Raw genomic sequence first — 24649 nt, forward strand, 5'->3', positions numbered from 1 at the left:
AAGCTTTTTTCTTCTCATAATAATCCGAATTAAACGTCGACCATGTATATAATTTTAATGCGTCCAACGTTAAATGTTGAATTCCAATTATTATGAGTGGATGGGTTTTGTTTTGCGACCGTATCTCCCGGGATAATTGTATTGACGAACATGGTTGGATGATTTCCCGGAATTTCGTAAACAATCGCAGACGTAGGTCAATCCGGATTTCAATGATTTTCCTAATTCGTTAGACTTTGATGCGAGAACAAAATGTTGCTCAGTTATTACAACTATTGTTCAAATTAAAAAAAATAATAATAATATACACTAATAACAGACAAGTGGAAACCAATTTTTATAATCAATAAAAATTCTAATGCATAAAATTATTTTTTATGCCTTATGGCTTAAAGTGGTGCTTTTAACTTTTTATTGAATAATATTGTTTAAAAAATAACTTTGTAATTTCCATTTTATTTTTATTTTTATACGAATATTAAGTCGCCATATAACCATAATAACATACTTAATGTTGTTACTAATTTATTATAAAAGAAGCATATTTTATTATTTTATAAAATGGTTTGAAATCCATTTTTGGTAACTAACGATTTAGTCTTATTTACATTCGTTATTAACGGAAGAGTTTTTTTATTTATTTTAAGTCATATTTATGTAGTATATAAATGTGTGTCCTTTAAAATATGTTTATGATACGAAATAATAATAGTTATTAATAGTAAAAATAAAAGAAAAAGACGAGTGGTACTCTCGGAATAATAAACCCATTTAATTCGGTGATAAGTTGCTTTATCTGTATAAAATATTTCCTTAATGGAGGTCGATTTAGTTTAACACCGGAAGGCTACAGAAAAAAACTAAGAGATAAAAAATTAACTCATATTTGAAGACAAGGTTAATCCTCTTAATTTGCGATTATCTAAGTCCCTGGAAAACATATCTCAAGGTATATTGTGGAGTAGTTGAAATACTATATCAAAAATCAAACATACTGTCAAACTACAAGTATAAACTGGTAGCTCATAAATTTATGACGTATCTATAACATGAGAGTTATTCCACATATTTCATTCGCACGCATTTACTCGTAATTTCGTCGTATATTATAATGTACAACGAGTATTTCAATAAATTGTAAAATAATTTCCTATAATTACGAGTAATTACGTACTTCAACAAGACGATCGGTTTAAAGACGAAAAGTTAAATATTATAAATACTTTAACATTATTAGTAAGTATATATTATCCAAGTTCTGAAAAAATTTAATATTAACGAGAACGTGAGAACGCAAAAATAGAATATTAAACTACGCGTTGGACTCGTTTTTAAAATTCGTACAAATAACTATGTATACGAGTATAACTATACTAGCTATAATATGAAGTTTCGTTTTCTGTTGATGTATTTACAACGAAATTGGTCACCTATCTGTGTAATAATAATTTTATTATCGTTATTATTATTAAATAGGTACACAACTCAATAACTGGTATTATTATTATTATTGTCGAGTGCACTTGCAACCGTGCAAATGGCTCTCTGACGCGCGCACGACCTATTCGCACTTTTCGCCATTATGCGTGTGTTTTAATATTATACATTGAAGCGGTCGGCTAACGGTGAACACAGGTGCACGATAAATCTCCGTCCGCGAGGAAATAATAGTTCTCGCGGGTAGAATCGGAAAATTAAAAAAGTCTACTCGTGCTGACGTCCATGTCCTACGTCTGCCCGACTCGACGACGACAGACCGGCCGAGAATCTAAATCATCTCGATCGCGGTGTATGGCGCGTATTATACGCGTTTTTTTAGTGTGCAAAAACAACGACGAGACGTCGTATCCTCTTCTCCGGGAAAGCTTCGGACGGAAAGCTCGCGCGAGTTTCCCGTACTCCTGCAGACGGCCACGTCCCGAACCCTCGGTAAACGTCACGCCGTCATAACCGCGACATCGCGTCCAGCGCACGCCGGGGGGAGATTTGACGACGCTTCGGGCTCGGCGAACCGTCGTCGTGAGAAATCCGACGGAAAACACGTCCAAACTTACCGCCGTCCTCCTCCGAGACAGCAGCAGTGTCGCGGATTTCGCGAGAAATGTGCGCGCGTACGCCCGCCCGTACGTCTACCTCGATCTGCTGTTAACAACGACGATCATTGTGCACATCGACTAGACTTGGGATCGTCGCCGGTCTGTCGTCAGCCGGCCGACAGCGCGCCTATTGTATCGCGTGTAATGCTCGCGGTCGCTCGCGCTCGCGTGGTGTTGACCATTTTAGGAGAGACCCGCGGCGGACACGGCGAGCGTACACACACACACACAGACGCCTGGCATGCATTCAGTGCCAAGTGGGCGTCTGGCGGCGGTACGTGGCGGGCGGTGAGGTGAGAGAGTGTAAGAAACGCGAGGAAAAATGGTCTCCACACCGGTTTCCGCGTCGCTCTGTATGTGTTACGTGCATGTGCACTTGCGCACGCACGCGAATCGAACCGAACGAGTGCGCCAACACAAACGTACGCGTATATTATTATTATTATTATTATTATTATTATTATTACTATTATTACTATTACTATCGTCGTCGTCGTCGCCGCCGTCGTCATAGGTATACAATAATAATAATAATAGTAATAGTAATAATAATAGTATATGGTCGGCGCGATCGCTTCTTCGGTGGGGACGGTGAACTCTCGCCGCCGGTGAGTGTCGCGCGCCGAGCCGGCACGCGAGACGGTTCTCGGGCCGCAGTACGCGAAACACGTTCGACCCGGTCGGCGGTGGCGGACGACGCGAAAATTTCCACGACACGTGCGACGACTTCGAGCCTACACACGACGAGGACCATGAAATAATAATAATATTATATCGTATTGATATTACAATAAAATTATTATTACAATTATTATTATTATTATTATTATTATTGTTATTATTATTGCTGTTGTTGTCGTTACGTCCGTACGGAGTAATAGACAGTAAACGGATCACAAATATTATAATAATAATTCGGTTACGTTCTCGTAGTAAATATATACGTATATGATATAAATTATATAAGTATAGATTTTCATAACCGTCGTCAGGAATCGACGCGACGCTTTCGTTTTTTTTTCGCCGCCATCGCGTGTTTTTCCCGCCGCGCGAAAATTTTGACCGATTTTGTTCCAGTGCGATTTAAAAACAATTTTTTTTTTTTTTAACGCCGATTTACGAAATCCGTCAGTCCGCCGGTAGTCGAATCATCGTAGTTATAATATAATATACGTACACTGCGTCCTGAGCATCGAACGGTATATTAATATCGCTAATTCAGTCAAACTTGCGACGACGAGCTTAAACGAGATTGGGTATGTAAAATACGTATTATTATATTTCATATTATACGTGTGTAATATAGGTATAACACCCATATTATTATTATGATCGTTATACATCGCGTCTACGCACACATCATTTTGCGTTGACCAATTTATCTATGTTGTATTCTTATAACGGTCGAATACAATCGAATAACAATTCGTTATTTTGACTGCACGGATATTATCGTGAATTCTGCGATACACTCTCGTAATGATTGTACCGTGTAATGTTATAACATTGTTACGACTTTATGAATATTATTGTGTGATAAAGAGTAGACACGTACCTAACCTAACGCAACGTTAACAGTCTTTATTATAAGTATTTTTTAATTATTGTTATTATTACTATTATACGTACCTTATACCTTCGGTCAACGGACCTGAAGCACGCTAGATGACGGCGACCGTCGGCTGCACCAGACATTCGCGTTAGTCCAACGCGACGATCCAAGTTTGGAAGTAGTTTATATTCAATATATCGGTTACGCTATCGCTACAGACAATAACGAGTATACTTTAAAAAAAAAAACCGACAGTCTTAACATTCTTGTTTATTTGAATGCATCGATTTACATTAAAAAAAAGACTTCAACTAATCACGAAGTATAACTATACTCGTAATATATTCCAAACAGTATATGTGTATCTATCTATATGTGTTTACTTTGGTTCCGGTCATTTATAAAAAAACTCTATTAATGACATTTGATGTACATTTCAAACACGAGAATCATGACTTCTACTTAGATTATAGAAATAATCTTTATATATTTTAAGTTCAAATACTTGATTTGATTTTTTTTGTAAATTATTATTTTAACATTTATATATATTTAGTAAATTCTTTTTGATAAGTATTTCAAACTTCTTTCTGTTCTTCTTAAAATTTGACATAATGATGAGTGTTTACTGTATTAATACTAAAATTGTATAAAACATTAATTTTTTCTTTTGCGATCATATCTTGGTGTTGATATAATTGTAAATTTGCATTTAGAACTTCTATCTATCAACATCCTATTACTATATACCTAATAATTATATTTATATAGATACTCGTATAATAAACAAATCCATAGTTTTTATTATTCTAAACGAATTTAATTATAATTTACGATAATATATATAAATACAAATTTATTTATCTAAAATAAGTCATAAAATCGTATAATAACAGCCAATTTTCATTGAAATATTCTTTCATAATTCCATTTTTGTCTTAAGGACAGGTAGTAAACACAAAACGACCATCATAAAAATATATTTTAATACCTGACCCACCAAAAATTTCAAAACATAACGAATTTTACCGTCACCTTTAAAAATATCTTTATATCAAATCGTATGGCCTATCAGTCATTCAATATTGATATTGTATTTTTGGATTTACAAACATCGAGTAGATATTTCTTGTTCTAAATAATATAAACATAAAAAATAAAATGGGGAGTTGACTTTTTTTATCTACTCATCATAATACCAATCCACAAATACATTATCTGGTATTCGGTTTTTATAGTATACCAAACAGCATAGGTATTAGGTACGTCACATGAAAAAAATCATCGTGGTATCTTTAGTGAATTTTAAAAAACAGCACGTGGGTTTTCGAACAACGCGAACAACAACATAATACTATGGTATAATAATATGTTGTATGGCCCTGATGAATTTCGTAGTAAAATAAGATATTATTATTATAATTAATGTTACTGAGACATAATATTTCGGAAGTTAATTTAGATTAAATGCAATAATATCAAAAACATGTGAACTGTTTAAAATCGTTTAATGGTTTACTGGTTTAATTATCAACAACTTATCGGTTACGATTTAAACTAGTTATAATTATTATATTTTATATTCATTTGTGAGTTGGTGTCATCGACCTAATAATATTAACTACAGAAAACCTATATCAACACGGCCATATGGTTAAACATACAGAAAAAAAAACAGTCTTTCTTCTAATTGTTTAGTATGTTATTATTGTTTCGATAATTTTGTACAGCATCCATTGTCGATGTGGTACTATACCCACGCCACACACATTTCGGAAGTGATATTTCCATCGCTCACATGAGTATCCCGGTACGGGTGTAGGTTGATGTTCATACAAAAACTTGCGTAACACACACTTTATTTTTAATCTTCCTCTGTCATCGTTTTTTTCTTATGCTTATGATTATTATTTTTCGGCGACTTTTGCTCTCCCGTCTGTTGTGTGTATCTCGGATCCGTTTGGTTTTTGTTCTTGACGCCAAACGCGCGGGACGGACAATACATCAACACAAGCTGAGTAACCAGAAAAACCGATAAGTAATTTTTTACACACGCACATGGAAAAGCCCAGTAGTGGGTACTACAGATGGAGTGATGACTGTAACTGAAAAGATGAATTATGATTTCAACGAGCTATGTCACGTATTGTAATATTTAACATACAATATTATATTATACAGTGGTTCATGAATTTGATTTTAACAAAATACTAAACTGATTACAAATATAAAAAATAACGTTTCAAAAACTGGATTACATGACAAGATACTGTCAACCTCTAAATAGCATACCGAGTATTCATATCATCAGTCATCTCTCTATTTATGTATTAGATATTATTATATTTTATGTATTTTTCTCTGATATTGATTCGAATAATTTGTCTAAGACGTTTAACGTTCTGCTTAAAACCCATTTGAAAATCATTATTGTTAATTGTACGCTTATTTAAAGTTAACAATGTATTTTTTTAAATATAAATAAAAAAAAATTGTTCAATTGTGTTTTGTAGCAAGTACCCACGTTTTTAACACAGTCAGTTGGACAATAAAATTTGTTCTTCTATATAATAGCACAATGAACTAAGTAATTTTACATAACTCAGTCCCCGCGCTATTGCAAACTCTCTGAGTCGTACCTACACTATTCGTTTTTTTTTATTTTATACGGTTGTTACGGTTTAGTTTTTTAATTTGTTTACTATTAACTAGAAAGCGTTAAAAATATTATTACGTGTCGTTTTGTGAACTCAGTTTGCAAGACGTCGCAAAAATATAAATGACGAATTTCGCGAAGGACATTCCCTCCTATAACCCTGAACAGTCTAATAAATATTTGACTCTATTTTCTATCAATTTTTATCTCAATTGTCTCGCCTCAAGAAAAGTGTGCGGAATCGCAATAAGTATTATTATTTTCCAAGGACATACAAGAATCTAAGACTTTACTCTAGGCCTATTATTCTGCACTGGTGCAAATTTATTTTTTAATGCGTCATTTCTAATAAATCATAACTGTAATATGGAAGTCAAAATTAAGTAAGTAAATGTGTATCGCGATGAGCTGATGAGCTGTAGACTGGCTTTTATTATTTTGATTATTTCGAGCCTCCGGGCTGACAAGGTTTGCGGAGGGCGTTGTTATGTATGTAACTTAACTGTGAATTTTGCGCTTCAGGTATGAATAGTCAGCAAGCATTGAGAGGAGATTATTAAAGTATTATTACATGTATTATACTATTATAACCGTCTCTAGCGTAAAATCGCGAGTTCATACAATAAAAACACCAACAGATCATTCACATATATATATATATATAAATAAATTAAAGAAAATGTGTAGATATTAAAGACACGAGAAAGAACATTGATGCATAATTTGCGATTCAGGGGAACCGGGAAGTCGAAAAGCGTCACGAAAACGTTTCTTTAGGATTTTACCATCATCACCTGCGCCAAACGAATGCGTGCAGCAATATAAAATATTATATATAATAATATTTAACGTATTATTGTGTCCGGCTAAACTATAGGCGCAAACGCGTACAGGTAATACGATATACGATGACGGTGACGGAGACGACGGTTATTATTATTATTATTATTATTATTATGATCGTCATCTCCGTACCTATATTTTACAACGTAACGGGCAAGAATACTTCGCGACGCTTTCCCCGCTGCGGACGTTTCGCCCGCACACTAGTCCAGCAACATCCGCCAAACAGCCGCGATATTTTTCTACCCACGCGTCACCCCTTCACCGTGGTTGCAGCTGACATATGCGCATACATAATACGTGTATGAGATTGTCATCTCTAACGGACCACGGCCTTAGGATTTGCACGAGCCATTCGGAATGCGTATTGGTATATGCAACTGCGATCGTCATTGCGGTTGTATATTTTTACTATTTATTATTTTGGTGTTGCGTATACATAGTTAATAGTGTTTGAACGTAAAAAGTGTTTCCCGATTGAACGCGATCACGTACGACAATAATATAATAATACCGTATACAATAATAAAAAATAATATGATATACCTTATAGCGGTGTGTGACTTTAAAATATGAACTTCCAGTAATTATAAGTCATATTCCTAACCATATACATTGGTAAAAACTTGCTATAATGGTATGTTTATACAATACACGTTAATAAATTCATTAAATTCATGTTTAATTGTAAATAAAAGACGCTAATATTGTGTACAGACGTTATTCGAAAATCAAGTTTAAACCGTACTTACATATTGTCTTAAATAATAATATCATCTAATAAATAGTAAAACTTAATTAATTAGTCAACTGTTGGCTTAAGAATCGATCCACGTCTCCACAAAATGGAAAAATGTAGTATTAAATTTTGTCTCTGCCTTCCGTTGTAAAGTCTAGAAAAAAAAAGTCTCCTAGGCACCCGTGGCATTATATTAATTGCGTTGTATTCTGAGAACCATTGCGGACAATACGATCTTCTTTGAGCTGTTTCTGTGGACCGTGAGTCATGTCTATAACACGGCGGGTGTGTGGTTTGTATGTGTAGCGTGTGTGTATATTATGTGTGTATGTGCGTTTGCGGCACGTCATCGCCGTTAATGACCTCTACGAGTATAAGTTCAACGTATAAATGTAAATTTGCTCCGTTTTTGTTGTTTGTTATTTATTTTTATTGTTATTACTTATTTTTTTTACGATTCTTGTAATAGACTTTTATACACGTATGTTATTATTATTGACATTATTATCTACTATTGTCATTATTATTTTATATATTGCAATGTAATTTCATCAATGAATTTGATTATTATTACCATTATCTTCAAGATTTCAAACCAAGCACTCCAGCCGAAACGTTTATTTTACCGCTCAAATAACTATAATACTATGTTTTCTATATCCGAATTACCACCAACAAACCTAAATTATAACGTTATTAGCAATTCTGCACGATTCGCGTATTTTTTATGTTTAAAATTTCATATTTCCCAACATGTTAGTAATCAGTTTTGCAACCATCACTCATCAAATGATATGCATTCCTACAAATTCTCTAGGATAGACCTCGGGCATAATGATATGTTAAAGGATAAATTAAATCTTATAATATTGTAAAGGAATATTAAAATCAGTATTTATGTTTTTGACAAAATTATATCATAACTGCAGTATAGATGTAAAAAACTAAATCAAGTTTCAATATGAGTGTTATATTTAATTTTATTGATATGTCTCGTTAAAATTAGTAATAGTCATAGACGTGTCCAAGTCTTATACACAGAATGCTACTTGACGCATACCCAAAGGGACTAAAGTCCTCTCTTTTGAACAATTTTTGTTATTCTTGAATCTGTCATGATGATTTTAATCTTATATCCAATAGTAGCGCCTTAAGGTAGACAATAAGACCCAAAGTTATCTAATAATCATCATTTTCAAACAAATAAGTAAATACTATAATAGTATTTTGCATTTTCATAACTTTATAAATAAAATGTTATTTCAACTGATTCAACCCAATAGTGTCTATGTGATGACTGATGATATAATGCTTATATATAATATTTTATTTATGTCTTATCTACTTGTATACCGTAATTACGTAATCGTCGTTGAATCAGCTTAGACATATTGAAATGTATTTTATAATTAATGACAGTTGTCTAATAGTGTAAACTGGGAAATATCAAGGTGTATTATTAAAACTAAATGTAAGAAAGAGACATAGTTCGATGTGATATTTTATTAATTTATTAGCATTCTGACCATTGTGCACGGTTAATGTGTAAAATGTTTAATAACTTTGTAAAACGGTTAATGTATGGTTGATAAGTACTTTAAAAAAATAAGAGGTGTCATATTTTTTTTCAAAAAATTCAATAACAAACGATAGATTTTCATCTTTGTCTAGAGTTTAGATATAAAAAAAAAATTATTTAGCGAATTATCTATTTTGTATATTAACAGTGTTTAGATGTATTTAAAACAAAACGAAATTGGCGAATTGAGTTAAATTATATAAATATAGATGTATTACTATATTCATTTATTTTAATGATACGCTTTTTTAACATTCTTTTCTTACTTGTTTACCCAATTATTACATTTTTCACGCACCGCCACTACTTATATCTAATATGAACTAAAATAATTGTTGCCCCCCCCCCCTATTTTAGATTTATTATGATAGATGTCAATCACCAATTAAAAAAGACCATGTGTAAACAATAAATATAATATTATCAGATAAGTTAAATAATATAATATATTAGTCGGTTATAAAGTAATAAGTTTTAGGCGCTGTTGTGTATTGTTGAGATGAAATCACAGTATACGGAGACAAACACATTATCTTGTAACTTTTCTAAAAGTTAATTTAGTATAATTGTTATCACTGATAGTTTGAATTAAAAGAAAATAAAATGATAGAAAGTTTTGATATTTTTTAAATTAAAATAAAGTATTTTGAATATCACTACGGTTTCATATTTTTGTCATTTTTATAATGTATTATTAAAACATAAATATGCTAAATCATTAATGAAAAAGTCTTAATTTGAATATTTATTTGTATAGTTAAAAACGATTCTCGTTATTCATTATTTCGATTGTAATATCACCATAAATGTTTCTACTTTAATCAAATTACAGCTATATAATTTTACTCGGGGACAATTCACCAGAGAACAATAGGATATGCGAAAAGGACACATTTTATTACTATAAGTTATAACATCAGACGACTGTGCAGTAACATATTACACGATATCATAATAAATTAACTATAAGCCAATTTACGAGGATAATATTATTATGTAAATATATAGATCCCAAGTACAATACTCAACGTTTGACGCTTGTAAATGGTAAAATATAAGAACAATGATCAACGCGTATATTGTGATTATCTACGGCCCGAATTTTAATTAAAAATGTATTTTTAGGGAGGGGGAGAGGATGCTCTGGGACAATGCTTTCCATATACATAATTTATTTTATATAACAGAGAACAGACACTTCAAAGGGGAAACTTTTATCCGCATTATTCATTGTTTTTCCATTTTTAAAACATTTATTAGCACTTTCAGGTAAAATCGTATTAATACTGTTAGTACATATTGACACATTATACGAGCTTTCAATGTAAATTAGGAAATTCAAAATATTACATCAAAGTTTCCATAGTATTTGCTCTAATAGAATTTAGGTATTTTTTATTCGTGTATTATAGGCTTAGTACATATTATACTTGATACAATGTAGGTAGGTAATAAAATGATACCCAATCCTCCCCCCTCTCCCCAATTGCGTCATTTGTCCTTAAATAGAGTGTAAGCAAATATTTTATATCATAATGTGATGGTAATCAAACGCAAGACGCGACTCGCTATTTAATATACGTAGTACAATATTAAATTGTATTAACATATTATAGTAACATACACACGCGTCGAAAACTATATCGATATTGTGCGGGCGAACGCGACAATATCTCGCCGGCAAGACCTTAAAAACTAGGTCAGTGTGTCTACTGCTGCCGCTCGTTTATGTCGTGTATACGGCCCGTCGTTGTGTTTATTTCGCGCGCATTTCATACCCAAATGATAATAACATAATAATCGTAATTCGCAATAATAATAATAATAATAATAATAAAACCGATACGCCCTACGACACGACCGAGTCTCCGTCGTCCCCGCAAAACATAAAATTATTATACTATCGATGTACCTATATAGTAATAATATTATCACGTCGCGTTGCCGCTGAAATAATATTGTCGTCATTATTCGACATCGGTTTAATAATAATAATAATATAATACGGTACGCATCATGACGGATATCAGTATAAAGGTATAATAATAGTATTTTGTGTATACCTACCTACCATAAGTCCATCAATAATAATATTACGTTATCGTCGAGTAGTACGTATATCGTCGCGATCAGTAAAATCTGTTGTTGACGGACGAAAACCCGCGTAGATTCACGTCTCGGGGTGCCTCTGTGGCGGCGCGCACATTATTTTTTGTGTATTTTACATTTTTTTTTTTTTTTTTTTTTTATCCTATTACACGAACTTTCTTCGGCTGCCGACAAAATTCCGTATCCCACCCGAACGGGTGTGCACGGTCGCTGACAGATGAACGTTTATATTATAAAAAATTTTAACGACTTGCGCACAGGCGCATTATACCTGTGATCTGTATACAGTGCGTTATGTGTATGCCGTATAATACGTGTCGGCCGTCTGTTTCGTATCATAAGCCAAACGCGCACGTGCTTTGGGTGGTCGGAGGGGGCAAATCAAACGCCGCGGGTGAAACGTCGAACTATCGCCAGCCACGAACTCTCCGCGCGGGCGTGTGTGTGTATAATATAGGCCGAGACGTGATATTATTAATTTAATGCGCGTATACACGACGCATGCGGATCGCGCTCGGTGTTAATGTTATGTATTCCGCCTGAGGTGAGATAGGAATGATATGAGTATAAATAAAAACGTTTTCGGTGCTTGTCTGCGAGACGAACGTCATTGACTATGGTGCGTGTACTTCACACCGTTGTCGAGCGTACGAGCGTGTACGGCCTAACCTGCACGGGATGAAAACTTGATGTCATAGTTATGTAGTTTTTGGTCGCCGAAATAAAAAGAGAATTATGGTTTCTGCCGTTGTACGGTCGATTATATTCACAACTCGAGACTAAAAAAAAAAAAAAAAACACTAAATACATTTTTGATTTAAATATCATACTATTTCTAAATATTATACGATTGAATACATTCATGTTATATGGTCGTACGACTTGAATAAATAACATAATATGGTGGTGCCTACGTCTGAAATGTATTATCAATTATTTAGATTGAAATCGTGTAAAGTTTTCGTATTCGGTTTCAGCTCTCAAAATAATTAAACAAGGATTCCAGAGAAGTATTGGTTCAAGCCCCCGGCAAGAACGCGCGACTCTCCGTGAATTTCGAAACTGATTTCTTGTCGGTCGAGGTGTACAGGTATATATATATATATTACTACATATTGTAATACCACGTATTGTCTGGACAATAATAATAATAATAATATTCTGGTACCTAGCATTTTATTCGATGTTTTCGCACCATTGAGACGCGCTTGGAAATCTATGATATATACCGCGGGCTTTTCTTTTATTATATTTTATATCATAATATAATATAATAATAATATATGTACACATACATTTTACGCGCCCTTGAAAACTAAATAGATTTTTGAAAATTAATTTCGTACCCTCAACAAATTTTTGTCCGCCCGCTCGTATTGTTTGCACTCAATGTCAGTATACTGGTATACTGTCGAATACATTATTATTATTATTATTATTATTATTATTTGTAGTAATAGTATAGTAGTAGTATTTCGGTTCTATATTACATGTATATGTAATATACATTCTCCAATTATTTTAGAACGACAAAGCACAGTACACTCAAACTGTAATGAGTAATGACATATCATATATCATAAATAGATATATTAATTTGATTTAAATTAAAGTTATACTTATACATGATTTTATTATTATAAGTATATTGTTTTTATATTGATCTTGTTTCACGCGACTGCAGTGTCTAATGTACAAATAAAAGTATGCCTCGATTTGTTGTTTTTGACACTCCTCCTTTCCCTTATATTCAACGACATTTGATCACTTTAAAATTGTTTTATCAAATCGCGTGTGACATGATTAATATAAAATCTAAAATTTAATTTGTTCATTATTGATCGAATTGGAGGGTTATATAATATTGCTACATACGTACGAACAAGAATTATTGCCACCATTCGATCTTATAAAATGTTCATTCCTAAATACCTCGACCTTATTATATTATTATAGTGGTCCAATGTCTTAAGACGTTTTTCGTGTAAAGCAAAAACAAAAAATGTGTGATTAATGGTACAACCGTCGTTATGCAGACGACAAGCCTTCACCTACGCAAAGTACTTACCTCTTCTTCCTTCACCTCTTTCTCTTACCGACTGTTGCAGAAAAATTGCATCGTAGTGTTAGTAGTGATTACTGTATAATTTTTAACCGTCGTGCAGCTGTGAAAACTTTTAATTTATTATTCGATTTTAATATAAACGAGACCACCAGATTTTGCAACTGTATATAACACATATACGCGCGAACGAATAACAGAGTGCATAATATATTATAATAAACACTAAGCCATTGATCACGTCAATAATATAGTAGGCACTAGGCACCATAAAGATTTCAAAATCATAATATGTACAATGCTTTTTTTCTTTTTTTCGTGTATTCTTTCACTTTTCATTTCGCTAATAAACTGACACGTCAGAACATGCAAGAGGTCGTGAAAAGTAACAAAAATAAATAAATAAAAGATTTAAACACAAAACAGGAGATGAATAAATAAGACTATTTTGATTACCACTCGCGGGTTAGTAATATTCATATTTGAAAAATTAATTAGGACAATTTTATATTTAAATTTACGTGTCTTATGCCGCATACTCGTATATACCAAGATTATTATAGCACATCATTAATTTTTTAAAACAAACGGCTTCGTCTAAACTCAAAAACAACATTTTTGTCAAATATATTTCAATAATAAAACGATTATCATCGCCCAATTCTTTTAGCAAAGTTTAATTAAGATAATGTATAAAATATTGTATTATTCATCATAAAGCTATACCGCGAATTCGCAAAATAATCGTAGTTAACTCTCAAATCCGAAAGTGTTGTAGTATATTACGTGTAGGTAGATTATCAACCAACGTTCAATCATATTAAACTTTACATTAAGCTGGTCATGCAAATTATTTATTTACTTAATACTTAAGCTTTTTACACGAACGTCTTTTCTGAGTGTAGGATTGTATTCTAATGCGTGTGAATGTATACGAGTATCTAATATGAAGTATATTGTACAATCATTGATAATAAATATACACAAATAGCGTTTATGATTAATGATATACAATATATTATTATTTTATGCATTTATGCGGAATACGGTAGGTTAACTCAGCAATTGAATACACTTCGCAGGAAAATAAAAAAAAAACCGCAATCAAATGTCATCGGTTAAAAGAATAATATTATTATTTTTTTTTTTTTAAATACTTGACGACGAAGAACCGCCTACGGCTATGAGCTGCATCGTAAATCGAATATTATTCAGTTGTGGAACTGTTCGCGCGGCGTCTATAAAGATATAGGTAGGTACGTTGATTGCGGTATAAAACACTTTAACGGTACCCGTGTATATATAGTATATTATGTATTATTTCTCGAATGCATTGCACAATAGGGTGTTTGTGCACATAATTGAAGGGTATACATAATATAAGATGCGCGTAATATTGTAGCGGACTTAATGTACCGTTTTATTTATATTATCATCAAACCGTTCAATGCGAATCTGATCGGACGAGACACGCACGAGGACCGGACTAAGCGAACACGCAGTGGAATAAACGCGACTGCTGATTAATTATCACGGTGTTTTAACATAATGTTATAAGTACATAGATGGACGCTGTGGCTCTGTAAGTATTTTAGTTTATCACTTATCACGATGCCAACGGTCGGTGGACCGTTTCGACGACGAAATTAATTTTCATAATAATATGCGTATCCCCTTTTGCACTACGAAATAGATACGCGATCCAGCTACCTGTCTGAAATCTAAATATAGTACCACACTATATACAATTTAATAAAATATTCTTATACGCGATAAATCTTAAAATCCTACCATAATAACGAGTTCCCTGTAACTCACACGTAGAATAATAGTGCACAGAATTAAATTAAGTATTGTTCTCTGGACTATAACGATTCAATATCATGAAACTTACATAAAAAAAATCTAAAACGCATTTTTAATGACACTGCACGTCAGTTTGACAGATTCTACTATTATGTATGTGATAATACTATAATAGCTCTGTTTGACGCGTAGAACCCGTTAAAAAAAAAAAAAAACCATAAACCGTAAAATTAATCCAACAAATCTTGACGGTTGTATCGAGTATGAACACTATGGTAAATTATAAGTACCCTATTTTTGTATTATAATAATAATAATAACGTCGATTGGACGTCATAGTCGTGTAAATCATTGTAGATTCAATTCGCATCTATAATAATTTATTTTAAGGGTATGGTGGACGAAAGACGACTATATGAGTAGACTTAGAAAGAGAGAGAAAAAATAATAATTAACAGCCGGATTAATCGTTTGGTCTGTTGCGGGCGGGATGCCCTGAAGTACGTTGGACTAAATAAAGTGACACCTACACCCCAATCACTCTCTCACTCTCTCACACACACACACATACTGTATTTCTCTTTCTCTCTCACATACACGCGCACATACATCCACATAGATACCGTGATAAATCGTAACTTGCGTTATATAATAACGACTCAAATAGTAAAGATCGATTCGGAGCGACTATAAACCAGCATGACCTGAAGCGGCTGAAGCTCTATAATAATATTGCACCTATAATTATTGTCCTACGTACTTACCTACCGTTGGTGTTTTTGTTGTTATTATCATTATTATTATGATCATAAAACACGTGAAAATATAACATATGACCTTGCCGGAGAGCTGCACTGCCGCACCGCGCCCGTTCGTAAGATGTATTATCGACGGAAACGTATTGTCTCGTGTGCATAGTAAATATTATATTAAGAAAGACGACAACGTATAAATATATATATACAGGTATTTATACTGTAATCTACCGATTTCATCACTAGCCGAGTTGTCTCTAACGACCTATGAGCTACGATGTACACAGAGCACAGTTGTTTGTCGTCGTCGTTGGTCACACGTGCGGGTCACGAAACAAAATGACCGATTGCGACGAAACAACCACGGTCGCCACGGTAAACTTGTGCAAATAACACGTGTTCGTCGGTCTTACAAAGTACTCTATAGCTTGCGAGTATTTATGTAGTGCACTACCAACAGTTAAAGTATCCGACATTCAAGCAAATGTAATATTGTATTATCTCGTCTATCATATGGTCAAACAAAATGTATTGCATATAATTGCTGGTAAATCGAAAATTTAAGAATTTATTTTTCACAATACCATTTCAAGTTATATGCATTTGTTTTCAATAGTGTTGCCAAACCACCATCGTTAATTGAAAAACTGAAAACACTATTGACAAGAATTACACATGAATCTAGTTTTCGAACATGCTTAAAAAAGCAACGGTAGGTATTAAAAATTTGATCTTTAGACAATACTATAATAATATACGCACGCCATGGTCAGAAATATTAACGATTAATTTAAAACATCTGTAAGAAAGATTTATTGGACCTTGGATACATGTTTCGTATACAATATTATAATATGTACACTTGAGCTACGGAAAAAATATAGTTGCGATTATTTCGACAACCGGACGTAATAATCGCGGGGGACTTGATGCGATTCTTCGTCGCCTGTATTTTGAAAGTTTTGACGCCCCCGAAATGTTTCGATGAAAACGAAATGTTACGAAATTGGCGGACGATGACGACAAGCGACGCATAGAGGCACCTTGAAAATCACTTTCGAACGTTATTTACTCATTCCACACGAATGTCATTCATCGTCAGAATATTTACGACCAGTGTAACAGTGTATTTGCGCGTGTAGAGTATTTTAAATATTATAATACATCTATTGGTATACGATGACACAATCCGCGATGACTTGGTCAGCTGTTCAGGTTATAGGTTTCCTTTCAACTCCAACAATTTAGTAATACGATGATTTATTCGACCGTTGATATAATTTTTATGGCCAGCAGTTACGTATTTATCTAATACTTAATTTAATAGTAATTATATACTAGAAAATTCTGTACTCGATGACATAGCGATAATTAAAAACAAAAAAATGAACAAAAAAGTTTTAAAAACCGTGTACACCGTTTACGGTTATTTTTTCTGGGGGTTTATAATTATATATAATAGTAATAATGTGTTTTTAGATAGCAAACTTAAATCACCCCCAATTGAACATTAATCATCAAACCCATCTTGTCTATACATTCAATCAATAAATATTATATCGGATTTATTTTATTGTATTGTTATTTGTAATAATTTAAATCAAGGATTTATATGTACACTGTGCAATCTATACGACAATTAAAAGTATTTCATTTTATGTATTTATATTCTATAATATAATTTTATATTATATTATTTGTTTACACATTAAAAAAAAAAAAAATTCTACGATTTAAATCTATATAAAGTGATATTACTGGTATTTAATTTTTATCAATTTTTATATCATTTGGATTATTTAAATATTTTATATTCATCGGTAATAAATAAATGTTATTTAAATAAGCAATTTGTTTACGTACATATCTATCCCTAATTTTTATAATTTTATATTTTTAATTCGCGATTTTTCGACGATATACCTGTAGTATAGTAGCACAGTTAGTAGGTATATCAGATTTTACTTTAACTTGCTTATATTCAAGGTATGATAAAATTAATGTTATTGCCATGATCGCATGTGACCGATAATATTCAAATTGTACATAAGAATTTAGCATTTACAACGCATAAATTTAAATAAGGTCGATTTTCATTTAAAAAAATAATATTATTTTCTAATTTTGAATATGTTATACGGTTTTATACAATTAGTTTTACTCATAGATACGCAATCGTTGTCGAAACCGCGAAATGAAGTAAGTGTTCTTAATGGATTCTAACTTGTATATAATATGGTTCGTTAAGATTGTTAACAAAAGTCCATATGACTATGCGGACGGGAATAAGTCCATGTATTATATATTATGCAATTGCATATTCTACAAATCTCTAGACCCTTTAATATTATACACCAGCCATACCTATTTACATTCATCACGGCGACACGTAAATGATAATGATATTATACATACCTCCAACAAAAAAAAAAAAAAATCGACTTTGCATCGTAATATCGTTAATATTTTTGAGTCACGTTCGTCGTATTAACACAATAAAATATACGCGGTCATGAACGAAATCGAGGTTATTAAAATACGTAGGTATTATCTACCTATATATTTTAATAAAATATGAACATGTGTATAATATGGTACCTATTTAGAATTTTTGTTTTTAATGGCCAAGCGCGTTACATCATTGTCGCATGCGAAGACGCTGTATTAATATACCTGTATGTTATATTAAATGTTTAAACATTATTATAATGGTATATAAGTAGGCACTTGTCGATTTGATATATTATTATGCGCCGCATATATTAATAATAATATTATTGTTCTTTACGATCACCGTGCATTCTGATAACAATATTCGGCCAGTTTATCGGAAAACGACAAGCTAATACGTAGTAATCATGCCTTTATAATGTATACTGAATCTTTTAACCGGTAATTTTTCTATTAGTAAGCGCAAAAAAAATCTACTACTCGTAGGCGTACCTATGTGTCAGATTTGCATACTAATAGTTATATTATACTGTACCTGGAAATAGTCAAAAATTAATAGTATTATTACTATTGTTATTATTATTATTATCGTTTTAAATATTATTTTATATTTTTACTATACACTTAATGATATTATTATCATGATTACAACTCGTTCAAGGGTTCCGCATTGCTTCATGCTCAAATGATGACGTTATTATAATTATTATTAATTGTTTTAAACCTAAATAATACATTTTATTCGTTGTTTTATCACCATATTAACTGTAGACTACATTAGTTTTATTCACTTGATATATATAAATAGTGAATAACAGTGTGAGATATATTTTATGGTATATACCTGCAGCAATTAATAATTTTGTATCGAGATTACCTATGTGGTTATATGAACTTAGTGGTTATTATATAGCTTAAACGTGTATTATTTACGGGTGTGTATATTATAATAAATCTATTACTAAATCTAGTCACAACAAATAACATACTTAATTAATTTAACTCGAATAATAAGATTCAAAAAATATACATTGACACAATAATAAAAAAAAAATTAACATACATAGGCAAGTACCAAGTTATAACATCAAATAAAAACGCCTTTTGATCTGATGTATTTTAAGCAATGATTACAAAATAATAAATTATTTTCTGAAAAAGCCCACAAATGCGTGTATACAAAAACAATTATAATTAGTTATTTCATAATTTTATTGTCATGCATAGTTATTCAAAATCTAACAGATACCTACGTTTTATTTATGTGCGATGATATGTTTTTATTTTGTAATCGTATTTAAATACTCAATACTCATTAAAATTATAATTTACTATGTAATTTATTTTCCAATAGAATACTAACTTTATCAAGATATTCCGTACATGCGCGTGGTAAATATTTTAATGTTAATAATCAGAATATAATAAGTGTCTTAAAGGTGTTTATTATTATTATTTTAATTGTACAATAATTTAGCTTTCGCTCTTACAATGGTAATAAGTTTAAAAAAAAAAAAAAGACTTTATTAAAAATATTTTAATATGTAAAAACAGGTTTCTAGATTTACCACACGTATAACATCATCAAGAATTTCATTTATGTCATCTTTATTCGTATTAAACACTATGATTAGTATTGTGAAAAACATTGATGCACCAAGTCACATTCAACTATATTATAGTGTATAGTGTATACTATATAAATGTCTTGCTTATAAGTTTCCGTCAATCCGTCGATCACCAAAGTAGACTATGACTTATCTATATTGTATGTAAACGATAAAAATAATATTAAATAGCTATATAATATAAATATAAGAAAATATTGGCACAGGTCGCATCCGGGATGATTAAAAACTATAATTAGTTACTAGTTTCTTGTATTACGAATATATTATTTATAATCTAATAACTAAAGTCGTAAAATTCGTACTTACTTATTTAAAGCGGTTAATGATATATTAGATAGCTCACAAAATTGTTTTTTTATACTAGTATAGTATGATTAATTATTATAATGATTGTGGTTTATTAGCTGCATGCAGCGAAAGTTTTTATTTAAATATATTCGAATAAAAGGACAATACTATTCACAACCTTTTTTAATACATGGTATTCTTAAGTTTTGTTGGTTGTGGATTAACTAAAAAATGCTTTATCTCACCCTTTATTAAATTTACGTTTATATTTTAAATATAATACACCTAATTATTCTTTACTCAATTCTTACATTTTTGTTAAATTAAGCACAGTTAAAATCAATCCTAATTGTATGTTCTTTCTGTTCCTAATCACAAAACTGAATATAGACATATCATGTTCTACATCGTAGGTATGCTTAATAGTCAAAACTGCAAATAATAATTAATCCTTCGACTAAACAACCATTATATCTCTACCATCATATGTATCTCCTTTATAGTAATTAATAACTACTTATGTATAATAATCTATTGTACCATAATCACTAACATACTCCTTATTACCATATCTGTATAATATTATTTAAAATTTCCGGATGAAGTTTATTAGATATAATAAAAATATAATTTACAAGAACGTTTATCAAATTTACACTTTATACATTATGTATAATATTTATAGTAAGACCGTAATCTTGATACGATTATATTATATTAAATGCATTATTAAATCATAAATACACCTATTAACGATAAAAGGTTAGGTTAAATAGGATAAAAATTAGGATAAAAGGCTATATGTGGGGTGCATACTACTGCAGCGTATGATTTAAGTTTCTAAAGCAAATGGGGTACAATGGTTGGACAGATAGATTGATATAATGCCAGAATATCGAAAATGTTCACTGGAACGTAGTCAAAAGTCTATTCAAGTATTAATAATGTGAGATAAATAATAACCGCAAAACAAAGAAATTAATAAATTTTAACACCGTATTTAGGTAAATCGGTTTATTCCATAAATATGACTGAAATTATACTTAATTTGTAAATTATATTATTTGAACAGTAGTAAAGCCAAGAGTTGATGAAAGAATATAAAATATTACGTCAAAGTAATTGGTTGAGGATTGTCATCTGTGCACCGTTTGTTCGTTCGTCACCACACTGATCAATCGTATATTCGTATCTCTCTCGCTCTCTTTCTCTTCCTCTCTATACGCGTCACGAAGAAACTATTTTAATAATAAAATCATGAATATTATAATATATGGTTTATAATAATTAAAAAAAAAATCAACTAGTGGTATTCGTTTGTCAACGCTTTCGCCACACGAGGACGATTAATTTATTCATTATGATATTATATCAAATCTCGTTTATATGTGTCATGCACCGTAGATTTATGGATTTCATTAATCGTGTCGTTTTCTATTTAAGTGGATGTATATTAAATGCTAAGGTAAATAATAAATTGTTTACTCGGATTTGATTCGCGTCTCGTCCCGCAGTCCAACAGCATCCCAAGCACGTGCTGTACAGTAGTCACAGTAATAAAAAAAATCCATGCGACGTCCCCGCCCACAGTTTTTAATATCAAATCGAGCGTCTGTTGTTTATAATTAAAAAATAATAGAATATAATATACCAAAATAAATCTCAACTACGTCGCCAATTCCAAACAAAATAATAATAATGTTGTCAATTCTCTGCAGAATGTTCGGGCTTCAGGTGCTAAAACAAAATATGCCATAATATTATCACCTGTAGCTACAGCAGAAACGCCCCTGAACGCTATTATTAATTGACCTCACGCGTTTTTAATTTCGAAATGAATACGATTTAGGTATTAGCATTTAGTGTACGCGCAAAATCTCTCACAAACGGAATTAAATAAACTTGTGCTTAATAATATTATATCATCTTAATTATATCAATTTACAATCGCAGAGCGTCTTTTTCTGTATTAAATTAAATTTTATATTGTTATATAAACACTACGCAGTCGTAAGATGTAGTTCCTTTGCAAGACACGTTTATAGTAGAATTGTAAATAAGTTACTATATACGTGTCAAATTCATTTCGATTAACCTTAATAAAACATACCGTAGATACACTAATAATTTAAACGCGTTCAAAAACTGTAGACATACGTTTACCATTTTTTTTCCTCTCCGGTGAAACGTGTTATTGCAAAATGCACTTGCCAATTTCACATAAAGTTTTTGTCGTGAGATTATATTCAATTTGTTAATGGGATTAAAGGACACGTGAGATGTAGAATGGATTTTACGTCAAAATAGCGAGATAGCAAACTTAACAGTTAGAGATGTCAGACAATAAAACCTGAGGCAATTTAATTGATATTTTTGTAAATTTACTATACCATATAATCATATAATAAATATAAGTATATAGAGCAATTCTTTTATAAAAAAAAACACTCATTATTTTAAAATATATTAATGTTTTTTAAATATATTTTTTGTTTATTTTCCAGTCAAAATAAAACTTTTTTTTAATTACAATTTGTAATATTTTTTATCGATATTTTTAAGTTTTTACTTTTTTGAATAACAACACGCATTTTTAATTAAATATTCTAAAGCAGAGTATTTTATGGATTATTATGATTTATGATACATAAAAATCGAAATTCAAACGATTAGTTAATGAGTTATAAATTATTAATGTTTTAAGTATTTAAAGTTTAGGTAAACAGAGTAGTAAACCAACATTTTTCAGGGTATCACTCTATCTCTCCACTCTGCTCACTAAAACTTTAAATACTTATAAACTGTTGTGCTATATAGTAGCATCAAAAAGATATAATAGATTCAAGTTTTAGTTATCGTGCATACGTTATTATAGTCAAAGTCATTCGATTCCAATCCTTGCGAGTAAATGGTCTTATGGCGTTAAAATTCACATAGCATACAGAGTTATTGACAATATATTTTCAGATTTAAACCTACGCAAACGACACGTCCCAATATATTATTATACATTTATGACAAAAACAAATGTTCAAACACTCTAATTCGGTACCACGCTTAACGCACGTTCCACGCGCGTAATCGGTCGTTTTGCGTTTTATATATATTTTATTTTATTTTTTAACGATTTTGCTATAAAATGTCCAAAACAATATTCGCCTCCATAAAGTAGCTCCGCGCACTCTCCACGGTCGAAGGTCAGATTTTTTGTTTCCACCCTCCTCTCTTTTTTTGTATTTATTTGCGTTTTTATACCGGTCGTATATATTATCGTTTGATTGTAATTTTTTCAATCAAAATGTCAATTTATTTTTACGACTTTGTACGCACAGCGAAGAGAATGTGTATATATTATTATTATAAAGTATACGAATTGACGTGTACGACACACAATAACAACGGTCGACGGTCATGTAAATATTCGTCAAATTATTACAAAAAATAAATAAAATCCACTCTTCTTGGTCGTGTACCGCACTCTATAACAATAATAATAATGCCAAAATTGTGTAGGTACGTACTACTTACATCATATTATTGTACATAAACCAACACAATGGAATTTTTTAGCGACCGGAAACCTCCTCGGAGCACGGTGCAGTTATGTTGACGATTCGATCTGACTACCATGTCAGACATAGGTCAACGCACTATATATATATATTAAATTGTATATTTTGTACCCTAGAATAATATATAACACATTTATACACAAGACTTTGTGTATTATTTCTATATCTAGTAAATATTGCGATTGTTTACATTTTTACTATTGAAATTCTATAAAACGTGAAAAAAATATTTCACTTTTTCTGGTTGCCTTTTCAACAATAACATTGTTATATTATTGATATTATGACTTTACGACTATTTTAGGAAGTAGATCAGTGTAGCGTATAATATAATCATAATATACGCTAAAGGGCTTGATTTGAGCAAGGTTTCACCCTAAGTATACGTAACAAAATCGAACCAAACTAAATTTTTTATAATGATATTCACCATGTGCCCATCATTTTAACGAATCCATATTTATATAAATAAATAAAATATGTGAAAATGGCTATTATTACGCTAAAAAT

The 24649-nt window shown here is 31.4% G+C and overlaps 1 protein-coding gene across 4 annotated transcripts in view; it reads left to right on the forward strand.

The window, feature by feature from the left end:
* The first annotated feature begins 2744 nt into the window (after nt 1-2744).
* LOC112595777 overlaps nt 2745-24649 on the forward strand; it is a 69469-nt gene continuing 47564 nt past the window's right edge. For 2 of the 4 annotated variants that reach the window (XM_025341097.1, XM_025341100.1), the window contains exons 1-2: nt 2745-3352; nt 12552-12664. The gene's annotated coding sequence lies outside the window, so the exon portion shown is untranslated. The remainder of the gene's footprint in view (nt 3353-12551; nt 12665-24649) is intronic. The other 2 variants (XM_025341101.1, XM_025341098.1) reach the window with 2 other exon arrangements.

This window comes from Melanaphis sacchari, unplaced genomic scaffold (assembly GCF_002803265.2).
Source record: "Melanaphis sacchari strain LSU unplaced genomic scaffold, SCAv2.0 Contig2_pilon_pilon, whole genome shotgun sequence".
NCBI lineage: Eukaryota > Metazoa > Arthropoda > Insecta > Hemiptera > Aphididae > Melanaphis > Melanaphis sacchari.